At 42.2% G+C, this 27,238-nt stretch overlaps 1 protein-coding gene across 5 annotated transcripts in view; it reads left to right on the top strand.

Moving 5' to 3' along the window:
- Window positions 1–27,238, top strand: part of TBC1D16 (TBC1 domain family member 16) — a 95,661-nt gene that overhangs the window by 29,715 nt on the left and 38,708 nt on the right. The gene's annotated exons all lie outside the window — the stretch shown is intronic.

Below are 27,238 nucleotides of genomic sequence, written 5' to 3'. Positions count from 1 at the left end.
ATTGTCTGAAGGTGCTCTGCTTAACACAACAATTATTATTTAAATATGTATTTCATACATTTTCATAGCAAATATACCTAACTGATAAAAGTTTATTTAGAAGAGTTAGGAAGACCTTGTTCTTTGCCCAAACCTTTGCAAGAGAAAATGAGACCTTGTCTCATCATGTTTGCCATCTTTTATCTTTATCTTTTATGTTTTGTTGATTTTATTGGAATTTCTATGATTGTCGTGAGTCACCCAGAACTGTTGAGTGTTCAGTGGCATACAAATTTAATAAAGCATTATTGTGTACATAGAAATATGAATTTGCAGTTGCCCTTTAGCTAATTTTGGCCTTCATAGGCATCAAGTCATTCCCAAGAACCTAGGATGTTGTAATATATCGGTGTAGTATATATGTAGATCTTTGCATTGTGGTCTTTTGTAATTGACAGGTAGAATTTTCGTCCACTTTCATTTAAGTGCTGTCCAAGATCTTATTGTGTGCTGATAACAACTGAGACTTATCAGTCTGTTTTTTTCCATAATCTTTCATTTCAATTTTCAGGTCTTTTCTGATCTTCTCCAAATCTTTATCTTCTGTTCTATGTCCTGGTTTTGCCACATCAGTTATCCATACTTCCTTTTTTTCAATCATGGTTAAATCTGGTGTGTTATGAACCAAGACCTTATATTTGGAAATTTACTGTATTTTTCGGTGTATAAGACGCACAGGAGTATAAGATGCACCTTAATTTTGGGGGAGAAAAACAAGAAAAAAAGAATTCGACCTCTGCCCGTTGGCCCGATGCAATTCGCAGAACCGTGTTTCAGGCGGCTGCCAGTTTCCCCCCAATATACTTTGGTGAACCAGCACAGAAAGCATTTTCAGGTGGCAGCGCCAGCCGCACTTTTTGGATTCGGGGAGGAAAGCGCTTTGCATAGCGTAGCAGGGAATGGGGGTGGGGCTTGATTGGTCATTTGAAGGAGAGGGGGAAGCTGCACCCGGATAAAATCTCCACCATCAAGTGGGTCTCGGAGGACGTGGCCAGGCAGATTCCCCTGCCCCAGACCATTCTGAAGAGGCTCGTTTCTCAGGCTGTGCCCCGACCCAGATCCCCTCCTCCTGGAACCGCCTGAAAACGCAGAGGTCGAAAATACCCAAAGGGTGGAGGTTGGTGGGTGGGCGAGGCTACATATGGAGTATAAGACGCACAGGAGTATAAGATGCACCTTAATTTTGGGGGAGAAAAACAAGAAAAAAAGAATTCGACCTCTGCCCGTTGGCCCGATGCAATTCGCAGAACCGTGTTTCAGGCGGCTGCCAGTTTCCCCCCAATATGCTTTGGTGAACCAGCACAGAAAGCATTTTCAGGTGGCAGCGCCAGCCGCACTTTTTGGATTCGGGGAGGAAAGCGCTTTGCATAGCGTAGCAGGGAATGGGGGTGGGGCTTGATTGGTCATTTGAAGGAGAGGGGGAAGCTGCACCCGGATAAAATCTCCACCATCAAGTGGGTCTCGGAGGACGTGGCCAGGCAGATTCCCCTGCCCCAGACCATTCTGAAGAGGCTCGTTTCTCAGGCTGTGCCCCGACCCAGATCCCCTCCTCCTGGAACCGCCTGAAAACGCAGAGGTCGAAAATACCCAAAGGGTGGAGGTTGGTGGGTGGACGAGGCTACATATGGAGTATAAGACGCACCCAGATTTTCCCCCTCTTTTTGGGGGTAAAAAGGTGCGTCTTATACACTGAAAAATACAGTAACCTATTCATTTTCAGCTATTTTTTCAACTCTGTGTTCCCACCAATTTTTCATTATTAACACATTATAATTTTACAGATGTTCCGGTGAAGTATTTTGGTGACTGTTATGTCATTGTTTATACATAGCTCATGCATGAGCTAAGCATATGATCTACTATTTCTTCTTTCTGTTTTCACAATCTGCATTTTGAATCACTTGATGATTGTTCAGTTCTGGCCTTGATTGTATTAAATTGAATAATTTGCACTTGAGCAGCCAAAATCAAGCCTTCAGTTTCTTTTTCAATGTTCCAGTTGTTAGCTATTGCCAGGTTTTATCTTTATCCACCTTCTTCCTGCTCTTTTGCAGAAATTCACCATGAACAGATAGATCTCAATTTATGACTGCTTTTTTAAATGACTGTTCAGAAGTCCAATGGCCTTAGAAAGGATGCTTTACAATCCATAAAGCATTTTAGGTCTTCATAAAATGTTGAGCTGCCCCTCAACCACATGATTACAATCTGGTTGCTTGGCAATCTATATGCACTTACAAACAGTTGCCAAGCACCCCTACAATATTATGATCTTCCCCATAAATAGAATAGAATAGAATTTTTATTGGCCAAGTGTGATTGGACACACAAGGAATTTGTCTTGGTGCATATGCTCTCAGTGTACATAAAAGAAAAGATACCTTCATCAAGGTACAACACTTACAGCACTTAATGATAGTCATAGGATACAAATTTAACACTTAATGATACAACACTTAATGATAGTCATAGGGTACAAATAAGCAATCAGGAAACAAATATCAATATAAATCATAAGGATACCAGCAACAAAGTTACTGTCATACAGTCATAAGTGGAAAAAGATGGGTGATGGGAATGATGAGATTAATGTGCAGATTTAGTAAATAGTTTGACAGTGTTGAGAGAATTATTTGTTTAGCAGAGTGATGGCGTTTGGGAAAAAACTGTTATTGTGTCTAGTTCTGGTGTGCAATGCTCTATAGTGTCATTTTGAGGGTAGGAGTTGAAACAGTTTATGTCCAGGATGTGAGGGATCTGTAAATATTTTCACGGCCCTCTTCTTGATTTGTGCAGTGTACAGGTCCTCAATGGAAGGCAGGTTGCTAGCAATTGTTTTTTCTACAGTTCTAATTATTCTCTGAAGTCTGTGTTTGTCTTGTTGGGTTGCAGAACTGAACCAGACAGTTATAGAGGTGCAAATGACAGACTCAATAATTCCTCTGTAGAACTGGATCAGCAGCTCCTTGGGCAGTTTGAGCTTTCAGAGTTAGTGCAGAAAGAATATTCTTTGTTGTCCTTTTTTGATGACGTTTTTGATGTTAGTTGTACATTTTAGATCTTGCGATATGGTAGAACCTAGAAATTTAAAGGTTTCTACTGTTGATACTGTGTTGTCTAGTATTGTGAGAGGTGGAAGTATGGAAGGGTTTCTCCTAAAGTCTACCACCATTTCTACGGTTTTGAGTGTGTTCAGTTCCAGATTTTTTCGGTCATACCATGAGGCTAGTCGTTTGACCTCCCGTCTGTATGCAAATTCATCATTGTCTCAAATGAGACCGATCATTGTTGTGTCATCTGCAAACTTCAATAGTTTAACAGATGGATCGTTGGAGATGCAGTCATTGGTATACAGAGAGAAGAGAAGTGGGGAGAGCACACAGCTTTGGGGGACTCCTGTGCTAATTGTACAGGTATTTGATGTGATCTTACTTAGCTTCACCTGCTGCTTCCTGTTTGTTAGCAAGCTTGTGATCCACTTACAAGTCTGTTCAGGTATCTGTAGCTGGTTTAGCTTAGTTAGAAGAGTGTCTGGAATGATGGTATTGAATGCTGAACTGAAGTCTACAAAGAGGACCCTTGCGTAGGTTTTTGGAGATTCAAGATGTTGTAGGATGTAGTGCAGCATCATCATATTAACAGCATCATCTGTTGATCTGTTTGTTCGGTATGCAAATTGCAAGGGGTCTAGCGGCGGATCCGTGATGGTTTTCAAGTGGGACAGCACTAGCCTTTCAAAGGTTTTCGTGACTACAGATGTTAAAGCAACTGATCTGTAGTCATTCAATTCCTTGATGGTGGGCTTCTTTGGCACTGGGATGATAGTAGAGCGTTTGAAGCAAGAAGGAACATAGGACATCTCTAATGATTTATTGAAGATACGGGTGAAGATGGGGGCCAATTGGTCAGCACAGACTTTTAAGCAAGAAGGAGTTATATTATCTGGGCCTGGAGCTTTTCCTGGCTTTTGTCTGTGAAATAGGTCTTGCACTTCCTTTTCTGTGATCACTAGGGATTATGAACCAATGGGATGGGGTCAGTTGTAGGAGGCTTGGCTGTTGATGTGTCTGGGATGGGGGTTGTGGAGATAGGTGGCTGTAGTTTCCTTTCAAACCTGCAGTAAAACTCATTCAGGTCATCTGCCAGTCTGTCATTACCGCGAGCGGCCGGACGGTTTGCCGCATTTTCTTTAGTGGCACGGCTACCGCCGGTTTGGACATGGACTGCTCGGGCAGGCGGAACTTTGACTTTAGTTGACGGGCGATACCATGGGCAGAATCCACCAGCCCAACTTCCATCCTTTATTCCATCAGACTGTTGCCGTACCGGCCTTTTGCCGTGGTCTGTAACTATTCGGGTTCTGCCTGTTGTCCGCGATACCATCTATCGACCTGGGATTTCCCTTTTTTTCCCCCGCTGTCATTTACATCTTAATCGCATGAAATATACGTCTGCCGAACTTCTTCGACTGCGAGGTTCCCCCGCCTCGCAGGAATGGCCCTCTGGGTTATCGAGGGCCGGCCTTAACGAGGGGTCTTGGGACCCGGAGAGGTGGCATGCGAGGAAGAAGAATTTGTGGGGCTTTGTATATAGGTTTTTTAATAAGGGTTTTTTAAAGGGGGGGAGGGTAGTGTCGGGTGGGGGGAAGAACCCGTCGGGGAGGGCAGGTCTAGTCCCGGAAACTGTTCCCGGCGTTTATCCATTAGGTCCAAGGGAGGGGGTGGGGTACGTTCCAGAGGTGGAAGTTGGTTCCATCTGTACGGTAAGTGGGAGGGGCAGATATGGCGGAAGCAAGGGGCCATATCGCTTTCTGGGAGCTCGTGCTCGCTGTTTAAAAGCGATCACGTGCTCCGCCCCCAGTCTTTCCCGTTCCCGGTAGGCCAGGATCCTCAGAGCCCGGGCCTCGTTGATGTTATGTAATGCCCGGTCCGTGGTTAATAAAGCCCCTGATTTGTGACCTTATTCAGGGGGAATCCACAGACTTTATGGGCATTACGGAGACCTGGTTGGGCGCAGAAGGGGGTGTGCCCCTAGTTGAACTGTGCCCTCCAGGTTTCCGAGCATTCCATCAACCGAGGGCCCAGGGTAGGGGTGGAGGGGTGGCGGTTGTTATGAAAGAGGGTCTGGAGCCGAGAGAGACCACTGTTCCTCAGATAGCCGGCTGCGAATCCCTTCTTGTGAAGTGGGGCCATAAGAATCAGATGGGTCTGTTGATCGCGTACCTGGCTCCTTGCTACGTGACTACAGCCCTGCCTGAGCTGCTGGAGGTGCTAGCCGGGGTGGCGGTGGAGATCCCCAGACTTTTGGTCATGGGTGACTTCAACTTGCCATCGGCCGGCTTGTCGTCGACAGTGGTTCAGGAGTTCCAGGCTTCCATGACGGCCTTGGACCTGGTTCAAATAACTGATGGCCCTACCCACACGGGGGGATCCGCGCTGGACCTGATTTATATCTCTGGACAGTGGTTTAATGATCTGGTAGTAAGAGATTTAGTGATGTTACCGGTGTCATGGTCAGATCATTTTCTCCTCCGCCTAGACTTTCAGACCGCTACTCACCACCGCAGGGAGACGGAACCAATACGTTGGTTCCGTCCCAGGCGCCTGATGGACCCTGAGAGGTTCCAGATGGAGCTTGGGCCGTTTCCTGAGGATCTTGCCCACGGCACGACCGAAGAACTAGTTGCGGCCTGGGAACAAAGCTGGGGCTTTGGACCGTGTCGTGCCTTTGCGGCCTCTGACCCGGCACAGATCTCAATTAGCTCCTTGGTTCTCTGAGGAGCTGAGAGAGATGAAACGCCGGAGAAGACGCCTAGAGAGCGTTTGGAGGTCCAGCCGTTCCGAAGCTGATCGGACACTAGTTAGGTCTTTTTCAAAGACCTACCTAGTGGCACTGAGGGTGGCGAGGCACTCCTACGCTTCCTCCCTCATTGCGTCGGCAGATAACCGCCCGGCCGCCCTGTTCCGGGTAACCCGTTCCCTCCTTCACCAGGGGGAGCGGGATGACCTCACAGGACGTGCCGAGGAGATTAACGGTTATCTATATGATAAAATCGCTCAGCTCCGGGATAGCTTGGACCAAGATTGCGATGATCCGGATGAGATGACTGAGGCGCGTCTTGTTGATACCGTTTGGGATGAGTTCGATTCTGTGACTCCCGAGGACGTGGACAGGCTGCTGGGGAGGCTGCATGCCACTACATGTTTACTGGACCCGTGCCCCTCCTGGCTGGTGCTGGCCACTCAGGAGGTGACACAAGGCTGGCTCCAGGGGATTATAAATGCTTCTTTGATGGAGGGGAACTTCCCCGCTGCCTTGAAAGAGGCGGTGGTGAGACCCCTCCTCAAGAAGCCTTCCCTGGACCCAGCTATTTTGGGTAATTACCGTCCAGTCTCCAACCTTCGCTTTATCGCGAAGGTTGTAGAGCAGGGGTGTCCAAAGTTTTTTTGGTGAGGGCCAAATACAGAAAAATAAGCAAAGGCCCGGGCCACACCATTGAATGAGGGGGGGGGGAAGGGCTAATTTTTTTTCGTACCAGTTCTGTGGGCGTGGCTTATTTTGGGGTGTGGCTGAGGAACTCTGGGAATTGAAGTCCACAAGTCTTAAAGAGACCAAGTTTGGACACCCCTGATCTTGGCTTTTGTTTTGTATTTGGTATGAACTTGAAACTCCCTTCATTATTCCCTGCCCAAGGGGTGGAGGCGTGAGGAGCCTCGCCAGGCGGCCCGAGGAAGGCGAGGGTAGAACTGTTGGGGTCGGGCATGGCCAGCAGCCTCTTTTCCGCTCGCCGCCACCTCCTCCGCCCCCTCCCTTTGTTATTCCCTGCCCAAGGGGTGGAGGCGCGAGGAGCCTCGCCAGGCGGCCCGAGGAAGGCGAGGGTAGAACTGCTGGGGTCGGGCACGGCCAGCAGCCTCTTTCCTGCTCGCTGCCTCCTCACCTGTTTCTCGATGGCTGTCACTGCCGCCACGCGTGTCCGACATGGGGAGGCGCGAGGAGCCTCGCCAGGCGGCCCGAGGAAGGCGAGGGTAGAACTGCTTGGGTCAGGCACGGCCAGCAGCCTCTTTCCCGCTCGCCGCCTCCTCCGCCCCCTCCCTTCATTATTCCCGCCCATGGGGAGGAGCCGAGCCTCGAGCGAACCAGGGTGGAGGTTGGTGGGTGGGCGGGCTACATATGGAGTATAAGACGCACCCAGATTTTCACCCTCTTTTTGGGGGTAAAAAGGTGCGTCTTATACACTGAAAAATACAGTAACCTATTCATTTTCAGCTATTTTTTCAACTCTGTGTTCCCACCAATTTTTCATTATTAACACATTATAATTTTACAGATGTTCCGGTGAAGTATTTTGGTGACTGTTATGTCATTGTTTATACATAGCTCATGCATGAGCTAAGCATATGATCTACTATTTCTTCTTTCTGTTTTCACAATCTGCATTTTGAATCACTTGATGATTGTTCAGTTCTGGCCTTGATTGTATTAAATTGAATAATTTGCACTTGAGCAGCCAAAATCAAGCCTTCAGTTTCTTTTTCAATGTTCCAGTTGTTAGCTATTGCCAGGTTTTATCTTTATCCACCTTCTTCCTGCTCTTTTGCAGAAATTCACCATGAACAGATAGATCTCAATTTATGACTGCTTTTTTAAATGACTGTTCAGAAGTCCAATGGCCTTAGAAAGGATGCTTTACAATCCATAAAGCATTTTAGGTCTTCGTAAAATGTTGAGCTGCCCCTCAACCACATGATTACAATCTGGTTGCTTGGCAATCTATATGCACTTACAAACAGTTGCCAAGCACCCCTACAATATTATGATCTTCCCCATAAATAGAATAGAATAGAATTTTATTGGCCAAGTGTGATTGGACACACAAGGAATTTGTCTTGGTGCATATGCTCTCAGTGTACATAAAAGAAAAGATACCTTCATCAAGGTACAACATTTACAACACAATTGATGATCAATATATCAATATAAATCATAAGGATTGCCAGCAACAAGTTATAGTCATACAGTCATAAGTGGAAAGAGATTGGTGGTGGGAATGATGAGATTAATAGTGCAGATTCAGTAAATAGTTTGACAGTGTTGAGGAATTATTTGTTTAGCAGAGTGATGGCCTTTGGGAAAAACTGTTCTTGTGTCTAGTTGTTCTGGTGTGCAGTGCTCTATAGCGTCGTTTGAGGTAGGAGTTGAAACAGTTTATGTCCAGGATGTGAGGGATCTGTAAATATTTTCACGGCCCTCTTCTTGATTCGTGCAGTATACAGGTCCTCAATGGAAGGCAGGTTGGTAGCAATTATTTTTTCTGCAGTTCTAATTATCCTCTGAAGTCTGTGTTTTTCTTGTTGGGTTGCAGAACCGAACCAGACAGTTATAGAGGTGCAAATGACAGACTCAATAATTCCTCTGTAGAACTGGATCAGCAGCTCCTTGGGCAGTTTGAGCTTACTGAGTTGGCGCAGAAAGAACATTCTTTGTTGTCCTTTTAATGATGTTTTGATGTTAGCTGTCCATTTTAGATCTTGCGATATGATAGAACCTAGAAATTTGAAGGTTTCTACTGTTGATACTGTGTTGTCAAGTATTGTGAGAGGTGGAAGTATGGAAGGGTTTCTCCTAAAGTCTACCACCATTTCTACGGTTTTGAGTGTGTTCAGTTCCAGATTGTTTTGGTTGCACCATAAGGCTAGTCGTTTGGCCTCCCGTCTGTATGCAGATTCATCATTGTCTCAATGAGACCAATCACTGTTGTGTCATCTGCGAACTTCAGTAGCTTAACAGATGGATCATTGGAGATGCAGTCATTGGTATACAGAGAGAGAGAAGTGGGAGAGCACACAGCTTTGGGGCCCTGTGCTAATTGTACAGGTATTTGATGTGATCTTGCTTAGCTTCACCTGCTGCTTCCTGTTTGTTAGGAAGCTTGTGATCCACTTACAAGTCTGTTCCGGTACCTGTAGCTGGTTTAGCTTAGTTAGAAGAATGTCTGGAATGATGGTATTGAATGCTGAACTAAAGTCTACAAAAAGGACCCTTGCATAGGTCTTTGGAGACTCAAGATGTTGTAGGATGTAGTGCAGAGCCATATTAACAGCATCATCTGTTGATCTATTTGCTCGGTATGCAAATTGCAAGGGGTCTAACAGCGGATCCGTGATGGTTTTCAGGTAGGAAAGCACTAGCCTTTCAAAGGTTTTCATGACTACAGATGTTAAAGCAACTGGTCTGTAGTCATTCAGTTCCTTGATGGTGGGCTTCTTTGGCACTGGGATGATGGTAGAGCGTTTGAAGCAAGAAGGAACATAGGACATCTCTAATGATTTATTGAAGATACGGGTGAAGATGGGGGCCAATTGGTCAGCACAGACTTTTAAGCAAGAAGGAGTTATATTATCTGGGCCTGGAGCTTTTCCTGGCTTTTGTCTGTGAAATAGGTCTTGCACTTCCTTTTCTGTGATCACTAGGGATTATGAACCAATGGGATGGGGTCAGTTGTAGGAGGCTTGGCTGTTGATGTGTCTGGGATGGGGGTTGTGGAGATAGGTGGCTGTAGTTTCCTTTCAAACCTGCAGTAAAACTCATTCAGGTCATCTGCCAGTCATTGATTTCCTTCAGCCTGGGAGGGAGGTTTGCTGTAGCCGGTGATACTTTTAAGAGTTTTCCACATGTTTGCTGGTTCATTGGTTGAGAACTGATTCTTTAGCTTTTCAGAGTAGCTTCTTTTTGCTTATGCTTATGAAGTTATGGAGAAACCAGTATAGAAAGTTGCAAGCTGCTGCCACCTGCCATAGAGCTGAGATTCCTTCCTGGCAGGCACTTCTTTAAGAGTGAAATGGTACTTGTCAGGAGGGAATCACAGCTGTGTGTGGAGTTGTGATTCCTCCATCCCACAAGCAATCATTTGAGGGCAAAAGAGCTGCCTCTAGGAAAAGAGGGACTTCTCCATCAGACTGCAGAAAGGAAACTTTGATGAGCCCCACTTCTGCAGCTCCTCACACATACAGAGGACAGGACTTTTTTTAAAATAAGTTTTTTATTCTTTATAAAAATATCAAACCAATGCGTGAACTGTGTGGCACCTGGGTGTCATACATTCTAATACAAATAAAACTAATCAGGTTAATCATAATTACATTCTATCCACTTATGTATTTCTAATAATAATACACACTTGTATAGTTTATCATTGTTCAATTATTCCATGTTTTCTCTTGTTATTACTGTCATTTTATGATATAAAATGTATATGCTAATATTCCCCCTTCTCTTATTTCTATCACTTATTCTAGCTTTTAATCCTTTATTAAGAGACTTTTTCTTTCTTTCCCATCTAACTTATATTGGTATTGATATTGATTGTTTCCCGATTGCTTATTTGTACCATATGACTATTATTAAGTGTTGTACCTTATGATTCTTGATGAACATATCTTTTCTTTTATGTACACTGAGAGCATATGAACCAAGACAAATTTCTTGTGTGTCCAATCACACTTGGCCAATAAAAAGTTCTGTTCTATTCTAACTTCTAATCATACTACCTACCTAAAAAAGGGGGGAAAAAGGAAAAGAGAGAGAGAGAGAAAAGGAAAAGCAACTCAGAACAACAAAAAAAGAGAAATCATCCATCCATCATCTCTTGCCCATTTCAATAGTTTAATTGCTATACTTTAAAAGAAAGATAGGAAAAAGGAAAAGCAAATCGGAACACCAAAAAAAGCAAAAAAAAATCTATCCATCATCTCTTGCCTGCTTCAATACTTTAATTGCTAAGCTTTTTTTTTTTTTACTTGCCTCCTGAATTCCTCTCTTAAATCTTTGTCTCTGTCTCTGTCTGCTTCTTGGATGTTCAATCTAGGTATTCCTCCTACCTCTACCCTCTTCCACTGCCTAATTTCTAAAAAACCTGGGATAAGCAAATGTTGCTGTTCGATGGTATTAAGGGTATGGTTGCAGAATGTAAGCTGCCTTTTGCGATTGACTAATGGTGATTTTGTCAATGGTGATAATATTCAAGTGATGCTCCAGTTGTTTAGGGATTGCACCCAAAGCACCTATTGGCATTATCTTTGCTTTCTTTTGCCACAGTTGTTCTACTTCTATTTGCAGGTCTTTTATTTTGTGATTCCCCCACCCCCCAGTGTTTTCTCTTTCTATTCTGCTGTCTTCAGGTATTGCTATGTCCGCTATCCAGACTTCTTTTGTTTTTGTTATCAACAATTATTAAGTCTGGCATGTATGGGACAGATCCTTGTCTGTTGAATTCGTAAGTCCCAGAGCATTTTAGCTTCTTTGTTTTCTATATTTTATGGTCCCGCCATTATTATTATTATTATTAGCTTCACATGAAAAATAATTTCTATTTGGCTGTCTGGATTCCGTTGTGATTATAAACAACTATCATTCCATGTTGGAGAAATTTCTGTTCTGTGGTACAACATAACTTTTATTTTTATGAAAAAATATAATTACAATAGTTTATTGCCCTGCATATGTTTTTATGATTTATATTCATTATGCTGTTACCTGTGTAACTTTAAAAAGAGTTGTATGATTTTACCTCACGGAGCACGTCGCCTATTCTGTGGGCCTTCTTGTTTCTTCCCTTTGTGTTGCATTTTGTAACTTTTCGTCTAATCAAGAATTTTGAAGATCACTGTTACTTACACACTCTTCTGAACTATTTTCGTTACATAAATACTACCCAACTACGTAGTCTAGACAGCCAGGTTTATAAAAATGACTTCACTGATTTCTCTCTGCTTTCCTCCAGAGCTACAATGCCGTGGCTTGGCATATTATTGTTTCAATGCTGTGATCTCCTTCTAATGCAATTTGCCTGGGGTGAACTGAGCATCTGCTGTTCTAGGGTGAAGATGTGTATTTTATTTGTAGAATGTGACTGAAGTTGCAATGCTCCAATTTAGTGCCGGGTCATAGATTTGCCTGCTTGTGAGTTTATTCACGTTCGGTGTAAGAGGCGAGTGCCCTCATGCGGCCTACCAGTTATATTGCAAAATGGCTAATTGGAAATAGGGTTTTTTTGATGCAGGTTATAGTTTTTCCCGCAAAAGCAGTTGCTCTAAGATCTTCTTATATTTATTCACCAGACTTAGTTTATATGATAATAGCCTTTGAAAGGCCAATGCAGAATACAAAACCTGCTTATTTGAAAAGAATGAAAACCCATGTTAAGCAAAGAATGTAGCTAATTAACAGTCCATATGGAGGATTCCCACAATCTAAGACTATAACCTAGACTAGGCGTGACTTTGATGCTGTCTTCTTCCATCCTATCATCCATTTTCTCCAAGTTATTACTTTTTTACCACATAAGTACTCTTAGAACAGAACAGAATAACAGAGTTGGAAAGGACCTTGTAGGTCATCTAGTCCAACCTCCCCGCCCAAGCAGGAGACCCTATACCATTCCAGTATAGTCCAGTCTCTTCTTGAAAGCTTCCAGTGATGAAGCTCCCACAACTGATTGCCTTAAAAACTTATACAGGTAATCCTTGACTTAGTTTGTTTAGTGACCATTCAAAGTTACAACGGCACTGAAAAATGTGACTTATGACCATTTTTCACAATTACGACTTTTGCAGCATCCCCATGATCCTGTCATCAAAATTCAGAGGCTTGGCAGCTGGTTCATATTTGTGACCATTGCTGTGTCCCAAGGTCATGTGTCCAGCTTTTCCCGCAAGCAAGGAAGCCAAATTCAGGTTAGCAACCAGGTTACTAACTGCAGTGATTCACTCAACAACTGTGGCAAGAAAGGTCACAAAATGAGGCAAAACTCACTTAACAAATGTTTCTGTCGTGTCCCACTCCTCCGCTGACGGCCGGGTCAGGGAAATCCGAATCAGGCTTGCCTCTGCAGCTCTGCCCAAAGTCCTAGCAAAGTCCTCAGAGCAGGCAGGAGACCGGTAAGTGACTTCAGCAAGATAAGTTCGACTTTGCCTGACTCAGAGACTGCCAGAAAGCAGATCCTTTATATAGGCCATGGGGTGTGGCTCCATGACTCAGCACTCATTAAGGCCTGCTCCTCCCTTCCTTCTGTTGCCTCCGCCTATCCAGTCTTCTGATGCGAGGGTCACTCCAAACAGCAGCTGTTGGAAATAAACCTTCCTCAGGCTCACATGCTGTGGAGGAGGGGGAGGGGTCTAGCTGCTCCGTTTGCCTGGGCATGGAGCCAGGGCTGGGGCCGGGGGGTGCTCCCTCCTCTGCAGCCTGCTTGGGCATGGAGCCAGGGCTGGGACCGGGAGGTGCCCCCTCCTCTTCAGCTTGTCTGGGCATGGAGCCAGGACTGGGGCCGGGAGGCATACATTCCTCCGTGTTCGGGAGCAGATAAGAAGGCCCCGGCTGCTGTGAGAGTGGGCAAGACACAACAGTATCACTTAACAACAGAAATGTTGGGGTTACTTGTGGTCATAAGTCGAGGCTGGCTGAAGAACTCTGTGAGTTGAAGTCCACAGTCTTAAAAGAGCCAAGTTTGCAGACCCCTGGAATAGACCAAAGTCCTACTAATATTCTTTGTAGTATAAGGACTTTAAAAAAATATCCCTATGAATATGAATGACCTATTACATGCAGTGCATTTAAATGCACTGCATGTATTCAATGATTACATTCAAGGTTAGATTAAAAATGATTGCACTGGCCATCACATGTAATCATGAGCAGTTTAAGAGGCACACCCCCACTGCACTGGTGCCCTGAGACTTCCACCTGCTTCTCTGGCTTTGCCCAAGAGATGTCAGGCTTCCAAACCAGGCTTGTACATTAGCACTGGTTAAGTAGGTCATCCAAATGCAAAATCTAAAATGCTGTTCCCTTTCACACAAAACTGCAAGAATGTCGTAAATGTGAAAACAATCATAAGTCACTTTTTTCAGCGCCACTGTAAGCTCTAATGGTCACTAAACAAATAGGACAAGAGAAGGACAACTTGTACATGCATATAGGTAGTCCTCGACTTATGACCACAGTTGAGCCCAAAATTTGTGTTGTTAAGTGAGATGTTTGTTAAGTGAGTTTTGCCTCATTTTACCACCTTTCTTGCCTCAGTTGTTAAGTGAATCACTACAGCTGATAAGTTAGTAACCCAGTTGTTATGTGAATCTGGTTTCTGCATTGATTTTGCTTGTCAGAAGCAAAGGTGATCACATGATTTTGGGACACAGAAACTGTTATAAATATGAATCAGTTGCCAAGCATCTGAATTTTGATCATATGATCATGAGGATGCTGTAACTTGGAAAAATGGTCGTAAGTAGCTTTTTTTCAGTGCCGTTGTAACTTTGAACAGTGACCAAATGAACTGTGTAAGTCGAGGACCTCCTGTACTTCTGTCAGATTGCTACTTTTTACCTTGAGGGTTTTCCTTACATCCAGAATTTACTAATTTGCAGAGCTTGGGATCATATTAAAAGTTCCCCTGTTGTAGGAATAAGTTATACCTACCAAATAATGCAGGTGCTGAGACGTGTCATTGATTACGCCTAAATTTCTTCCATTTTAAAATCAATAACTTAGCTTTTGTTTTGATATACAGTAGCAGTGTTTATTTTTCCCTCTCTTTAGAAGTTTGCTTTGATTGTAATTTGCCCAGTTTCATAGGTTATTTATCCTTGAGATGTTTACCCAGCACGGCCTTTGCATCATTCAAGATATATGTTGATCATCTTGTCACTCCCACCACCCCAAACCCAGATGGCCTCTTTCATGGAGATACATAATGTGTGTGGTTTATCTATTCTAGACAGAAAGGGGAGTGCGAGTTATTGTTCCTCCCTGTTCCCCCCTCCCCCCACATCTGTGTTCCTCTTTAGCATCCTTAGAGTAGCCAGTGCTCTACAAATAAACCTTCATTTTAGCTTGTTCTCCTTTACTCCTTTTGTTTTTCAGCAAAACAAGCCCTCCTGTGGTTGACCACGTTAGTAAGATTTCAAAGGATTTGTGTCTAAAATGGTCAGCATCTCTTTGCTCTCACCGTAATTGCACAGATATAAACAATAAAATAATCATCTCATTCTGATTGTAATCTTTTAATTTTATAAATCAAGATGTTTTTTCCTATGCACGTACTCTTTTTTTTTTCCACGTGAGCCACAATTAATTTAGAAAAGTCTTTAACCAGAACTTCTGAGTTACAGAACTTAAAACCTGTACCAAATTATCTTTTAGGTTAAATTGTTCCAAAGCTAATAGTAATAACAGACAAACAAGTGTATGGAGAAAGTGCTGCTATGTATCTCCATTTAAATCTATTCATAGAGTAGAATTCTTTATTGGCCAAGTGTGATTGGACACACAAGACATTTTTCTTTGGTGTATATAATTGGTGTACATAAGGAGAATACATTCATCAAGAATAAAAAGATACAACACTTAGTGATAGTCAAGGTTACTAATAAGCTATCAAATTGTACTAGAAAACAAATAAAAACAATATAAATTAAAAGATACAAGCAACATGGTTATAGTAATAAGTGGGAAGAGATAGATACCAGTAAGGAAGAGAAGAAGAATAGTAATACAGTCTTAGTAAATTATTTGACAGTGTTGTGGGAATTAGTTGTTAAGCAGAGTGAGGGCATTCGGGAAAAAACTGTCCTTGTGTCTAGTTGTTCTGGTGTGCAGTGCGTCTCTTGGGGTGCTAAGCCCCCCCCCCCCAAATTTGGATTTTTAGTTTGAGACTGCTCTCCTCTGTGTTCTTGACTTTAGCCACAGATGTCAGAATTGGTAAAGACAGACTTAATTGGCCCTGTGCTTAGAAGGGTAGCGTTTAGCTATGCTGATGTCCCACAAGGCAGTCGTATGGCTCTCTTGAAACGATCCAGTTCTACACATCTGAGGAACTTGCTTGTGATACAGGAGGCTTTTTGCTCATAATGTTTTGCTTGTACTTCTCAGCAATGCCCCAGAAGATGGGGCAAGTAAAGCAAATTCAGGGAAAATATTAGCTATAAGAGATATGTATTAGGATTAGATTCATAAACTGCAGATGCTCTTAGATTCATTGCTGCCTCTTGAAATACAGATTCTTTCAGTAGTTCTAACTGTCATAGCCTATAATACAATTTTCGAGTCAGGTTGCATATATAATCTTGCAATTGATATTCTGGTTCTAGCAACCCCCTTTTTGGAATATTGTAGTTTATTATACATGTAGTCTTCAACTTGTGACCATTCATTTTACAACCGTTTGAAGTTTTGACACCACTGAAAACAGTTAGTTACAATCAGTCCTTGCCCTTATGACTGTTGCAACATCCTCTTGGTCACGTAATCAAAATTTAGGCTCTTGGTAACTGGCATATATTTAGAACGATTGCCGTGCCCCAGCTATCACCATTTGTGACCTTCTGACAAGCAAAGTCAATGGGGGAAGCTGGATTTGCTTAATGACTGTGTGATTCACCTAATAACAACTGTGGCAAAAGCAATAAAATAGGATGTAACTCACTCAATAACTACATCACTTAGCAACAGAAATTCCAGTTCCAATTATAGTCATAAATCAAGGACTGCCTGTACTTGGAGCTGCTTTTGAAAATTGGCTTCCAGGAGCAACTCTGGGTCTAGTTTCACCCAGAGTGGGGCTGCTGCCAGTTCGGACCAAACCGATAGTTGCGACCCGCGGGTGGGCGCGCTCACATTTTCAGTGCTGGGCGAACCGTTTATTAACAACTGGCAGCAGCTCACCACTGGTTTCACCTATAAAGTACTATATGCTATGACTTGACATGGCTATCTACAAGAAAGTCTGTTCCAAATGGGATCTGACCTTTTGGTAAGTATCTATCTGAAAGGGTATGTTATGGGTGCTTCCTCCTTGTTTTGGGTTTTGATGGGAGGGGCTCCAGGGGTGAGTGTTTTTTTATACCCCACCTCCCCCACAACAGCTTGCCACAAATTGCCTTTGTTGGTATTTCTGAAGGTGGTTAAATCTTAGTTGTTCTCAGGGCTTTTGTGAATGGAACATGAGACATTAGTGGAAACTGCCCCCATGTTAAGGTTGGAATACACTAGATGGACAGTAGTGAGCTATAGTGTTTCCTTTTGATAAATTTTTAATCTAATTATTTTATAGAGCATTTAGTTGCACAGAATCTATGGATTGAAGTGACATGTAAGCCCAATTAATTAAGTAGTCGGAAACTTTTAAGTCTTTAAAATAGGAAACCAAATTTAATTGGAAGTGATCTGTACAATTATGCTTGTCCTTGGCAATCTATTTCACTTGTGTCCAAGTTCAGTGTAAAGTATTGCATTTAGCCTTTTAAATTGGGAATGGGTCCCCCAACACCCTATTGATTCCTGATGCTTGAAGCCCTCAAACTTATGCTGATAAAACTGGGCAGCACATTGGGTTGCATGTTTTTCTTTTTTTAAAAAATATAATAGGTATATTAGGCTTCCGTAGGTTTTAACATATCAGTGGGAGGAAAGCAGGTGTGAAATGCTCCCGGTTTGGACTGGATCGGCCCATCTAGAAGCAATGGTGGCGGGTGGTTCGGAGAACCGGTAGCAAAAATCCCCTCCCCCCGCCCATGCCCAGCTGAGCCATGCAATCAATCATCAGAGCCCTTTTTTTACTTTTAAAAGCATTTTTTTTACAATCTATTCAGTGGAAGAGGTTGTAAAAAAATGCTTTTAAAAGGTTAAAAAAAGGCTCTGACGATCCCAGCTGAGTTGTCTGATTGTCAGAGGCTTTTTTTAACCTTTTAAATGGATTTTTAAAAGGTAAAAAAGCTGAAGCCTGCTAGGTAAAAAATGGGGAGGTGTAGGCAAAAAATGCGGGGGGTGGGGTGGGGGTTCGTTTTTGAGAGAGAGAGAGAGAGAGAGAGAGAGAGAGAGAGAGAGAAAGAAAGAAAGAAAGAAAGAAAGAAAGAAAGAAAGAAAGAAAGAAAGAAAGAAAGAAAGAAAGAAAGAAAGAAAGGAAAAGAAAAAAAGAGGAAGAGAGGGAGGGAAGGAAGGAAGGAAGGAAGGGGGAAAAAAGGAGAGGAAGGAAGGAGTACAAACCTGGCACTAGACGCAGCTTCAGAGGATAATCCAGGGCTGGAAGGGACCTGGAGGTCATCTAGTCCAACCCTGCTCCAGCAGGACATTGTTAGTAAGTTTCTGTCTTTTGATCCCCCAGTCACATGGTTACATAGCCATGCCCACCCAGTCACATGACCCCCATGACCACCAAGCCATGCCCAAAGAACCGGTAGGAAAGACATTTAGATTTCACCACTGGAGGAAAGCGGACTTAAAAAAATTGGATAAAAATTTCACTGACATCAACACTGCTCCTTCTGTATTTGTCAGAGGCCCTTCCTTAGCAGTCTCCCCTCCCAGAAAATGGTTTAAAGTTTTAAAAATGCTGCCTGTCTCTGCTTTCAAGCCATCCCCAACTTGGGGTCAAACTTCCGGAAGGACTGTCAGCTGCTATTCCTGCCTACTCAGTGCTGAGTCCATGAAACGGTCCATTCCAGCTGAAAACTTTTCATGCTAGCCGTGCTTCGTTTTTCTCAAATTCATTTTGTCAAGCATTTTTTAAACATACTTTCATGGTTTTTTATGCTGAAGTTTCCTGTAAGCCTCCCAAACCATGACAAACCAATCAAAATAATCCTGGGAATTCTGAAGGGGAAAAGCAGCTCCTGATCACCATGTCCTTTTTACTTGTACAGGTACTCCTCGACTTACAACAGTTCATTTAGTGACTGTTCCAAGTTACAACGGCACTGAAAAGGGTGACTTATGACCATTTTTCACACTTATGATAATTTCAGGATCCCGATAGTCAGGTGATCAAAATTCAGATTCTTGGCAACTGACTCATATTTATGACACTTACAGTGTCCTGGGGTCATGTAATCCCCTTTTGCAACCTTTTGAAAATCAAAGTCAGTGTGGAAGCCAGGCTCACTTAGCAATAGTGCTACCAGTTTTAACATCAGCAGTGATTCGGCTGTGGCAAGAGAAGTCATAAAACGGAGAAAATTCATTTAACAAATGTCCCACTTAGCAACAGAAATTTTGGGGTCAATTGTCATAAGTCGAGGACTACCTCCACATGCAGATGGATCATACGAAAGTGAATGGAGATCCATTTTTTGCACCAAACCTGATTAGTAAGAGGATATGAATATGGAGTATCTTTCTTATGTGAGGTTGTGAGCACATCTTCTCATTTTAATTTTGTGTGAATGTGTGTGGAACAGAAAATTGGACAAAAGCAAATAGCAAGCTAAGTAGCTAAAGGTGCTTTTTTAGCAAGTAGGGCTGCTGCGTGCAAGCAACTTAGAGAAAAACGGGGCACTATTCAGCAAAAAAAAAAAAAAGAGGTGTTTTCAGCGGGTAATTCTATAGCTTGCTCCAAAATCACTTCTGAATGGAAATCAAGGTGGCAGGTGGTATTTTAGAATCTATCACAATCTGGGCATATGTCACCTGGAAGAAAGGTAGGCTGCTTTTAAAAAAAAACATGCTAATGAGTTATTGTATTCAGAGTCACAAGTATTCAGTTGATTGGACTGATCAGCCAGTGGCAGTCCTGCAGTAGTGTTACATTGGTAGTTTCTAGCAGAACCATTGGCATCAATTCAGAGAGCAGGAATTGATGTAGGCCTAAAAAATGCTATCCTGCAGAGGCAGCCCCTCTTGAGTTTGGCTTGACGCAATCCTTGCATGATCCTTGCTTTTTTGTGGGTTGTTTTTTTTTTGCCGCCTTTCTCATTATTAAATTGCTTTCTTGTTCGGGGCCTGTATTGGGAAGGGAGTAGGCAAGCATCTGAGGGTTCCCGCTGGCTGCTTCCTTTGCAGCAAGAGGACTTGTGGTCTTGCATCATGTTGTTGTGCCAATCCACTTGAGAGGTTGGCCTGGCTCGGCTCCCTGCAGAATAAGCAGGAGACGGAATTACTGGCAGAGCAGTTCGGGAAAAAGTGGTGCGGACATGCGAATAATATGGTATTTACTTCACTCAGTTTTGTCTCAAATTGAGGCCTTGCTTTGCTTTATGAATTCCAACTGGCTTACAGATGAGCCAGCTAGACCATTTTACGGCCTTATCTGTGGAATTTTTGTGTCCTTAACTTGCCCATAAGCTAAAGACATACGGATTTTGTAATCCACTCTGATGGCAACTTTCAGCCAGAAATCGGTATAATGACTCCTTGCAGAAATATGGTGGTATAAAATAAACAGATAAATAATGTTACGGTACTTGCAGGACAAATAATAAATTCAGTAAAGGGAACATTTTTGTTGTTGTTGAAAGGAATTCTGTGCTGTTATCAGTAGGTCGACCAGCAAATGCATCTTTTCCAATCTTTCTGTTTTTTAATTATACTTCGAACAAGTGTAATCCATCTCCAGCCCTTTATCCCCTATTCCACCTCTAATATGGGTGACTATGAACCCTTGAATCTTTGAGAAGTGTAACCTTGATTTTAAGTGTCTATCCATTTTGATTCATGTTTTAAATATTGCCTCTTTTATATGTTGAGCAGCTGTTTGTGCTTTGCCAGGGCTGATATTTGTCTATTAGGGGAAGGAGGGGAAAAAAGGAGTAGAAGAGAGTCACTGATACCCTTCAAGGAACTGAGATCAAAACCAGGAAATGTCAGAGGAATGTGATGGATAGGATAAACATTTAAAAGGCAGGAGGATTATTTTAGCTGTGCTCTTTTTCATGTGACTTCTCTTTACATATACCTGAGTTCCCATCACAAGGAAGCAGTGACAGTTTTCAGTGGATTGTTAACATAAACTGCAGCATAGATGATAATTGTGGTTGACTTCTCATTTTATTAATAGCAAACCAGTATAAAAATTGATCTTAAATCAAGTCAGAGGAGGTCACCAATGTGACCAGGATTTCTGGACCTTAATAGTAATAATAATTGGACCTCAGCAAGATCTATTTTGTCCCATTTTTTGCATCTCTCTCTGTTAACTTTGCTCTTTCGATTTTGTTCAGTCTTCTCCCACATGGTCTCTTAGGTCATCTAAAAGATAGTTGCCCTCCAGATGTATTCATTTATTGTTTTAGGTCACCCAAAAAAGCCAAAGCTTGCTAAGCAGTTTACAATAAAACATGGATCACAAAACCACGGGGAAGGTTGTTCTTCCTCCTCTTATTTGTAAGCCCTTCCCACTCCCTGCCTATTCTCCTGAATAAGGCAGTATAATTTATAGCCTTTCCTTAATAGACATGCTTACTAAAGAAAGGAAGTAGGGACAAGAAGGAATGAACCTCCATATAGAGGGAACATTAAGCCTAGCCTTGCTTTATAAATCCATTATGGTAATATGTGAATACTTCAATCTATCATAAAATGAGGAGTGCTTATGTCAACTCTCTTTGGTTGCTGTTATTTTTGCTATATGGGAGAGGGGCAAATAATGTGGGACTTTCTGCAGTAATAACCCGAGGGGCCTGGTGCCAGCATTCTTCCATCAGAATTATAGATATGTATGACAGGATTCAGTGTCCTAATCTGATACGCACGTGACACATGAATTCCAACTCTCTTTAATGGCCTTGTGTGTGGGCCTCCAATTGTCCCTTCAAAAATTGCTTCTGAATTATTTTGAACATGACAGAAGAGGCGGGTATTTGTTCAAATTGTTCTTAAATTTTGCTCTTTTTCTGGCTATGCCCTCTTTTTGCAATGTAATATTGTGTAAACCTTTCATTGTCTGCATATCTTTTGTCATCTGAGGGCTGAAATGTATATCGCAGCGGCAGCAGAAATACAATTTGTGCTTAAGGCATATATTGGCAAGCTGTGGCTGGTGACAAGATGTAGTACTCCATTTGTGATCCCAGAGTCTTTCTGAATGGGCGAGGTCAATGGTTTGGAGTCTGGTTTTGTGCAATAATTTATTATTTTATAAATATAACCTGATGCAGTGGTTGCTTTAATCTTTTGGGCACCAGGGACTGGTTCAGTGGAGAGGGGGTTTTCCACAGACCAAAGGGGGCATGATTTCATGTGCTGCCTGCATCTCACAGATGGGACTTCATTTGTTTGTGGGGCCTGTTTTTTGACATGCTGCAGCCTGGTACAGGTCCACCGACCAGGGGCTGGGAACCCCTGTTCTAGAGCATGGTTGTCCAATCTTTTGGCTTGCTTGGGACATATTAAATGAAAAGGAATTGTTTTGGGCTATATTATATATAAAATACATAATATAGTTAATGTATATAAATAACAAACTTTATTGTTTAATTTTTATTATCTTGTGGGACCACACCACTAGCTGTCCAGGATTTCATGTGGCCTGTGGGCTGTACATGATTGTTCTAGAGTAAAAAGAAGAAGCAAAGTAGGTTTTTAAGATCTCAAAATTCTTTTTTTTTTTTTTTTTTTATTCAAAAAGTTTTTATTAGTCAAAAAAGGTTTATACAAATACATATCAGGTATGGTAAATTTTCATTTTTCTTATCTAAAATAAGAATTTTACTCAAATTTTTTAACACATACAACAGCCATAAGGCAAGCAGGTGACACGAAGTAGCTAAGTTTGCAAATTTTAAATACGTAATAAAGAAGAGTCAAGAATAAACAGAATATCGTACAAAAGAGAATAAGGAAAACCAACACAATCCCAAATATCTTTATCACTTCCTAGTTTTGGATCTCAGAACTCTGGGTTCAGCCTGACCCAACTCCAGGGCCGCAACAGCGGCAGCCGCTTCAGCCCCATGATCTATAACCTCCCCTTCTTCAATTCCTGGGTCATCTGATTCCAGGAAGGCTTTGTGTTCCTCCACATAGGCCGTAGCCTCCGCAATTGTACTGATTTTTTCGTAATGCCCTCCCGGAAAATCATCAATCCCTCTGGCATCAGCCATCTGAAGCCCACTCCTTCTGGTACAATTTGCTTGACAAAAATAATATTTCTTTCTTTTTCACGTACCTGTCTGGGAATCTGCCTCAGAATGGCTATCTCCCTGCCCCTGTAAATCAGTGCCCCACTCCTATGTTTTCTAAGAATTTCATCTCGTCTCTCTTCTCACAAATTTGACATGAACCTCTCTGGGAACTGCATGCGTGCGTGCATATTGCGAATTAACTCTATAAACTCGATCCACATCCCAATTCATGAAATCAACACCTCTCCCAAGAAATTCTCCCAACAATTTAGTCACAACATCTCTCAAGTCTTCTTGGTCCACTTCTTCCAAATTTTGAAACCTAAGGAAATAAGACATTTTATCCATCTGTGGTCAAGCACAGCATTGCCTGTCGTCTCCTCTCTTTTCTGCACTGCCCGCATCTCACCCTCAAACCTTCCACTTTCTGCTTGTTTTCTGCTGAAACTTGTTGAGTATCCTTTAAATCCTTTTGGATAGTCACAATTTCTGCTCTTATTTCATCAATTTCTTGTCCATATTAGATAACTTTTCCAAAATTCTCTCCATCTCTCCAGCAGTTGGTCTCTGACCTTTTGCCATTAAGGAAAAAAAATACAAAATCCTCAGGCAGGCACAGTATCCTTGTAATTTCCTCCGGATCCACCAGGGGCACTCACAGGAGCAACGAGTCCAGAGTACAGTTAGTCAACCAGGAAGTCAAGGGAAGTGATGTCATCAAAATTCTCATAGTGAAGGCGGAAGCTGGGCGCCACCACTGTTCCCCAGAAGGAGGGGCCTCAAACCTTCCCTCCTAAATTTCTCCATCACCTCTTCTCTCCAGAGCTCCACAAAACCGGTAATCTTCTTATTTTAAGTTCTCCTCTCTCCAGAATAACTCGTGCTCCTTCCAACCGCAGGGGAGAAAACCCCCGCACTCCGGGCACTCCACTCACGTTTACCGATATTCCCTTCCTTCTCCTCCTCAATTCTTCTCCGTGCCCTGTTCACCACCAGGCTGCTGCAGTTATAAATCCAATGCCCGGTGTCACTGGGCACAGCGCCCAGGCGACGACCAAAATAATGGCCGCGGCCTGTGGCCTCCGAACCCCGCCGAGCCTAGGACGCGCCAGCATCGGTCCCCACAGTCCTGTATGTCGGCTGGGAGACCCCTGGCGAGCCGTCCGTGCGGCAGGTGTCCTTTTCGGAACACCTGGCCCCTGAGGGCCTCGGCGGCGGCCGGATTCGGGCGCTGGAGGCAGGAGAAGCCTTCCAGACGTCCGTTGCCGCTGGATACCGGAAGTCGTCTCTAGATCTCAAAATTCTTGTTTGTCTCAGTATCATCATTGCATCAGTGGCTGTGTCTCTTAGCACCAAAATGGACATCAAACACAAATAAAGGTGCCAGATAGAAAAAGTTATGTCTTGACTTAGGAAATTCAGAAGACAAGGAAAGATAAGAGACTAACATTTTCACTCTTCAGAGCAATGCAAATTGCAGGTTTCCTTTACCATAGGATAGGGAAATTTATCTAGGCTAATTACCAATATCTCAAGAGGAAGCAAGATAATTTTCATAAAAAGGTCAAAAATAATATGATCAAGGCAAGTTTATTTATACATTCTCTTCATTTCAATTACTGTACTAATTTTGAATTGGATTTACAACTGATTTTTTCAGTGTTCTGTAGCAAGCATAAAGAACCCCTAACTCTCCAGATGTTGAACTGCATGATCTTAAGAATTGACTAGGGTGCTTCGGTTTATGGAAATTGTGGTTTAGCCACATTTGTTGGGCTGTGAATTTTCCATCTTCTTCATTGGCAAGTAAGTTTTAAAAAAAGATAAAATAATGGACAATTATTTTAGAACAAATTAACTCAGTTATCAATACAATGCAGTACTTAGCACCTAACCATTCCTTTCTCTAGAACAACTTCCCAGTCCAGTGTCTCCTTTTGCCATTCTGGCTGGAGATTATGGCAGTTAGTCCCAAACATTTGGAGTCGCTTCATAGATAAGACCACACTCTTGACAGGACAGCGAGCCATAATTTGCCATACGGTGATTTTACAGGGCCGTCTTGTAAACACAACTTGTAGAGGTAACAGTCTTTCTTAAATTCTTTTAAAAGTGTGGAAATTTCTTGAATCTGTTATTTTGGCCTTGTGGGTTTGCTCTGTTCTTTCTTAAATTGCTAACCTGAATTTTTCTATACTCATGACTTAGATCCATTGTGAATTTGCATGACGTATATAATGTATTTGAACAACTGTTCTCAGGCTTTATTTAACCTCAGAATATCCCCTTTCCTCAGAAAGATTTCCTCTGGATGTCTTCGTGTAGATCTGGGAATATCCAGTTTTCTTAAAATGCAAATAAAGGAGGTAAAATATTAATATTGCCGTTGTGCTCCATTAAGTTTTTAGAATGTTGATGAACTTAAGTTGTTTTCCATGATTTCCCTTGACCTCTTTATTAAAGACGTTTAATAACGTTTAAAAATGTCACCATTGGTGACATTATTTCCTACCTTCTAAAATATCATGTGTAATTGTTTTGCCGGGCTCTTGAAAGAGGTAACTTGTTCATCAGTCCAGTAGATGGCACACTTTTCTTAGGACAACTCTGACTGGTGAAAGAAGCTGGTATCTACATTAAAATGACAAATATCTGGGGATTGTCCGAACCTTCTGCTTTGCTTCAGAAGAGTCTAGAAGATGGGATAGATGGATAGATAGATAGATAGATAGATAGATAGATAGATAGATAGATAGATAGATAGATAGATAGATCCAAACTTTTTCCAGTTTGGAAGGTCCAGTTGCTGATGGCCATTCTTGCCTTCTCTGTGTCTCTCCTCATAAGTAGCTAGTCTCAATATCTCTACCTCCTATTTTCTGCAGGAAGACTATAGGATAAAACTGGCTTCTGATGCTTAAACAAATTTGCTGATTCAAGAGCCTTCTTGCAGTGCTGTGGTTGGCTAAGATATTCTTCTCTCGGGACATGGCCTCTGACCTCCTGTCCTAGGAGAAAGGATGATTGAGAGAGCCGGAGTGTGTCTGTGCCTTCAAACAGAGGACAATGCAAAATCCCCTGGTTTCCTTTTCTCCCATAGGATACCATAGAAGCTTGGATAATAGATGGTCTAAACATGAAAGCTTTCAAAGCATGATGTATGTGCATTTTAATGGAGACTCATTGCAGGGGGTCTAGAAATTTGCATGTCATCAATTTGCACAGCACAAAATTGGATGGCTGCATCAGATTCCTTCGCTGCTTTCACTGTTTGTGCATCTAAAAAGACACAAGTTTCTAGCCCTTAGGGTTGAAGCAATTGTTTTATTTTAAAGTAAGTAGGAAGCATTTATAATTTCTGTGAGAACATATGGGATCTTGTTGGGAGTGCATGGCAGATTGTATGGGACCCCATTATTCTTGAGCTACACTATTTTAGCCTGGCAGGGTGCTGACCTTTTTAGAATTGTGCAGAAGGGTGTTGATGGCATGATGTCATACAACTGAGTGGGGATGATTTCTCCAAAAAAAAAAAAGTGTTCTAGATGAATTTTGCATATGTGAAAGTTTAATTTCCTTGGTTTCCTGAAGAAAATTGGTGGAAACTACATGCGCCTCCCTTTTGCTGTCAAATCTAAAGAATGGGATCCTGAGGGTTTGCGGGTTGTATGTGGCCTACAGGTTGACAATTCTTGATATAGTTTAGTGACATACAGGGCAATGTTTGTAAGAGGGCCTAGAATGCCTCGCTTGGCAGGAATATCTGTGTGTAGAAAACTGACATTCAAGAATTTAGAGGTTAAATAATCCAGTTCATCTGATTACTGATATCATTGGAAAGAAATAAACTCAGCATTTGTGGGATGAGGGACAGGGTGATTAAAGATCCTTTCTCTGTGTTTGTTCCTGTTAGTATTGCCAATTTGTCTCTGTGTGCCATGGACTCTAATGTAAAATCTTGTAAGAAAGTTATGGATCTATGCCTGAAGAAAAAGAGAATGGTGTAGGCTATTAATTATTTAATAGAAGTATTCAATGGTGCCAGGGCAACTGTTCTTTTTTTGTCATTCAGTTTATTACATTTGGCTTTGTAACAACATCTAAATATATTAGCTATCTTTCCTCCCTATTTGGCAGTTCAGACTCTCATTATTTTCTCTTTCAGAACAGCCAATTCCTTCTTTGTCTATATTAGTTTTGATTTAGTTTCTGTTAAACTGGGGTATATAGTTTAAGGAATATTCAAGGCATTTCTGCATAGAGATTTTGCGACGATGGAATTAAATAAGGTCAATCTGCTCTAACTCCAAGTT

This window comes from Ahaetulla prasina, chromosome 2 (genome assembly GCF_028640845.1).
Source record: "Ahaetulla prasina isolate Xishuangbanna chromosome 2, ASM2864084v1, whole genome shotgun sequence".
Taxonomy (NCBI): domain Eukaryota; kingdom Metazoa; phylum Chordata; class Lepidosauria; order Squamata; family Colubridae; genus Ahaetulla; species Ahaetulla prasina.
Note: the sequence above shows the minus strand (reverse complement) of the source record. Positions and strands in the feature narration are given on the sequence as shown.